This window comes from Gossypium raimondii, chromosome 6 (genome assembly GCF_025698545.1).
Source record: "Gossypium raimondii isolate GPD5lz chromosome 6, ASM2569854v1, whole genome shotgun sequence".
In the NCBI taxonomy this organism is placed as follows: domain Eukaryota; kingdom Viridiplantae; phylum Streptophyta; class Magnoliopsida; order Malvales; family Malvaceae; genus Gossypium; species Gossypium raimondii.
The window spans coordinates 22309970-22314482 of NC_068570.1; the positions used below are offsets into that span (position 1 = coordinate 22309970).

At 36.4% G+C, this 4513-nt stretch overlaps 1 non-coding gene across 1 annotated transcript; it reads left to right on the forward strand.

Annotated features, from left to right (window-relative positions):
* Positions 1–2378: 2378 nt before the first annotated feature.
* LOC128042132 (small nucleolar RNA R71) lies at positions 2379–2485 on the forward strand. The gene has a single exon (XR_008197338.1). It is a non-coding gene; the product is annotated as a small nucleolar RNA R71 (small nucleolar RNA).
* The last annotated feature ends 2028 nt before the right edge of the window (positions 2486–4513 follow it).

A 4513-nucleotide genomic window follows, 5' to 3' on the forward strand; every position in this document is an offset into this window, starting at 1 on the left:
TCCAAACATGCTTTGTTGAAATCAAACACTATATATTTCTCCATCAACAAACACAACGGTTTAGAAATTTTTGAGAAATATTTGATAAACCTTCGATAAAAAATGGCATGGCCTAAGAAACTTCTGACTCCTTTCACATTCATTGGGGTCGGTAATCTTTCAATTATGTCCAACTTTTCTTTATCAACTCCAATTCATTTCTTTGAGATTTTATAACTTAAGATAATCCCTTCATTGACCATAAAATGACATTTTTCCCAATTAAGGACAAGATTCGTTTCTTCGCATCTCTTTAGTACCTTAGTCAAATTACTCAAACAGGTATCATAAGTGTTACCAAAAATAGAAAAATCATCCATGAAAACCTTAACAAAATTTTCAACCAAATCAGTAAATATTGCCATCATGCATCGTTGAAAAGTTGCAGGTGCATTGCATAAACCAAAAGGCATTCGCCTAAAAGCAAACGTACCGTGTGGACAAGTAAATGTTGTTTTATGTTGGTCCTCTGGAGCTACAACTATTTGGTTATATCCTGAATAGCCATCTAAAAAACAATAGAATTCATTACCTGCTAGTCGATCTAACATCTGATCCATAAAAGACAACGAAAAATGGTCCTTCTGAGTGGCTTTGTTCAACTTTTTGTAATCAATACAGATTCTTCAACCAGCAACAGTTCTCGTTGGAATTAACTCGTTACGCTCATTTTTAAACATCGTGATTCCACATTTCTTCGACATACGCTGCACTGGACTTACCCACGAATTATCTGAAATAGGATAGATGATTCCTGCATCTAACCATTTGATCACTTCTTTTCTCACAACTTCTTTCATAATAGGATTGAGCCTCATTTGCCTATCAATTTAAGCTTTTTCACCTTCTTCTAAAATGATTTTATGCATGTAAAAAGAAGGGCTTATACCTCGAATATCAACTATGGTCCAACCAATTACTTTCTTCAATTTCTTTAGAACATCAATTAGTTGCTCCTCTTGATCTTTCGTTAGTTCTGTTGAAATAATTATAGGCAAAGTAGAACAATCACCTAAATAAATGTATTTTAAATGGGAAGGAATACATTTAGTTCGAGTTTAGGTGGTTCTTCAATTGACAACTTGGGTTGCACAAATTCTCTGACTTCCAACTCCAACGGTTCAAACCTTTGTTCTGTAGGAACGCACTGCACTCCTTTGTCAAGGCAACAGTCTCGTACTCACTCAGTCGTTTCTTCTTGGATAGTATATCCTTCATAAACTTCACATAATTCGGCATTTGTTCTAAACCCTTCACCAACGGAATATTGATGTGTAACTGCTTCAGAACATCTAAACATTTCTTGAATCACACCTCTTGTTTCTGCTTGTGTTGTTGCAATCCTTGCAGATATGGAGGTGGTGGAACTTTTGGTTGAACCAGACAACTTTTCTGAGTAGGTAAATCTGCATCCAAAGAAGATGTTAAAATATCTAAATTCACTAAGTCAGCGTTTACCTTGTCAGACTTTGTAGATACTGATTCCTTTGGTGTAGGAACTTCAACAACTGGTTGATTCTTCTCAACGGGCTTATCTTCGACATCAATCAATCAGGGTTCTAGAATTTTACCACTTCACAATGCCACTTCCTTGATATGTTCTTTACCCAAATGTCTTGGATTTTCAGTACCGCTCGGCAAGGTTCCTTGCAGTCTATTACGTAGCTCCGTAGCTAACTGACCCATTTGGTTTTCCAAATTTTTCAGTGTTGCTTCTTGGCTTTGGATCAAAGCGTCAATCTTTTCCATGTACGCTTTCAAAAAGTTCTCCAAACTGTTTGATGCCTCATCTTGAGTTGGTTTTAGAGCTTGCTGATTAAACCCTTGAGATTGGTTGGGTCTTTGCTGCAATAAGCTGTTGTTCAGTCCATTTCCTTGGTTGCTCCAAGAAAAGTTAGGATGATTACGCCATGAAGGATTGTAGAAGTTGGACTAGGGTCCTTGTCCACTCCTATTTTGATATTGATTCCCCACATAGTACACTGAATCGGGATTTGATGGACAATTCTCAAAACAATGACCTTCCCCACAGTACATACAGGAAACTACTTCAAACGGACTTGGTGGCTGAGCTGCAGAGTTATTAGTACTATTAGCGGTTAACTATTTTAACATAGAGAAAATAGACGATACCTGAGTTGATAATGAAGTGAGGGCGTCAACTTCATGAACTCTGGCTACACTTCTTCCTAAAGCTGTTCGATTTGTTGGCCATTGATAGTTATTGCTCGTGATCCTTTTGATGATCTCATTGATAGTTATTCGCGGAAACATCTACCATCAATCTTGTATGTGCATTGAGACCATTATAGAATGTCTCTAACTGGATACAGTGAGGAATCCAATGATGAGGACACTTACGAAGTAACTCCTTGAATCGCTCCCAAGCCTCATACAAAGACTCATCATCCAATTGTTGGAAAATTGTGATCTCATTCCTCAACTTAGCATTTTTGCTAGGTGGGAAATACTTAACAAAAAATCTCTCTACTAATTCTTGCCATGTAGATATGGAACTTGGTGGCAATGAATTGAGCCATGCTCGTGCTTGATCTCGCAATGAGTACAGAAACAACTTCAACCTCAGTGCGTCTTCAATCATACCGGCTATCTTCAATGAATCACTCACCTCCCTAAACAATCGAAGGTGGAGATGTGGATCTTCTGTGGGCATACCACTAAATTGGCCTACCGTTTGTAGCATTTGAAACATTACTAGTTTCAATTCAAACAGGGTTTCCTCAATATCTGGTCTTCTAATTCCTGGGTTTAACTCACTGAAAAGTGGCACAACATATTGTCTGATGCATCGATCCTTATCATTGACAATGAGGATAGGATTTCGTATATGATCGGCTTCATTACCTTAGTCTTGATTCTGATTCCCAAGGTCCATCTCGACTTGTCTTTGAGCTGTTCGTTCACATCTTCTTTTTCTGAAAGTTCGCTCAATTCTAGGGTCTACAGGGAGTAAATCGATAATTCGATCTATACTCATAAACACCTGAAAAGAAAATCACAAAAATTAAAAAGAATAAGTTAGTAATGTTAGAAATAAATCAAATTGAAAATGAATAATGTCACGAAAAAAATGACTATGCCAACAGTTGACAATCCCCGACAACGGCGCCAAAAACTTGTATCGCGTAGGTTTGTGCAAATGTACATAGTTGTTATCAAGTAATATGTAAGTATCGAGTTATTGTCTCTATAGGCATTGTATTTGTGCTAAGTCACTTAATTTGTAAAATTATATTAACAATTTGGTAAATAAAAACACAATATAGTTGAGAAGTGGTGATTAAAATATATGAAACTAAATGTGATGATCCCAAATGCAAATTATCCTAAGTATGCAAACTATATTAATGAAATAGATTTTAGTAAAATTAAACACAATTTGCAACAATTATAACATAAATAAACTAGGACAATTACTTTAACTAAACTCGATTTATTATCAACATGCTTAATAACATTTGAAAAAACATTCCATGGCAACTCGATCTTTCATGAGTTTGGAAACCACGTTAGGTCTTTTCAGAATCCTTTACTTAGTAAATACACATTTTACTGATCCTTATTTACTAAGGGTTTCTTAGCATTCGTGTGAGGTAACAGGGATGTGTCAGGTTCGAAACAATTTAATCACACAAATCTAAAAAAACTATGTAGATAACAGAGCTTGGTCAGAGTTGTTATGCAACCTCCAATTTAATCGGGTCAGGATCTAAATTGAGCATGCACATTTCAATTATGTGTCCATTAGTCATCGCTTGGTCAGGATCGCTTAGCTAATTCAGGTGCATTTCAATTACGTATGAACAAAATACAGACTTGATTTTAATTGAAAACATGATCGATTGAGGTACAAACATTATAAGCATGAATCAAATAAATATTATTTAATCAAAGCAATCATCTTAGCTTAAATAAAATTAAGCTAACATTGTTGTAAACAATAACAAAAAGCCTGGCCTCATAATGCTACTAATGATTTGGCACAAGTCTTTACAGGGAGTATAGGGGAGCCTCCCTTTCTCTTCTATGATATTTGTGGACTTTGTCCACGCAATTGGATTATCACACCTCCTAGTACTTTTTCTTCTTCCTCTTCTGGTCAGACTAATTCTCATATTGATGGTGCAGGATCATTATCGAATTCTCGTACTATGCCAGATCGAGCACCAAATATGGATATCACAGCTCTCTTGGGTGAGGCCTGTGCAAAAGAAAGAGCACCCGCTACTCCCATGAGAAAAATAGTTGTGAAGAAGGTTCAAAAAAGACCCAAGGTGAAGAAAACATCCAAGATATTGAAGAAAGTGAACGTTCACAATTAAAATGACATAAACTCAAGAAAGGGCTCCCAACACCAAATTCTTTCTTCTCCAATTCCAGCACTTCCTACAATCCCTGTAGTGCCAATGGAGTCTACCCATTCTGCAGACTCTCTAGTTCATAATGTTGATCC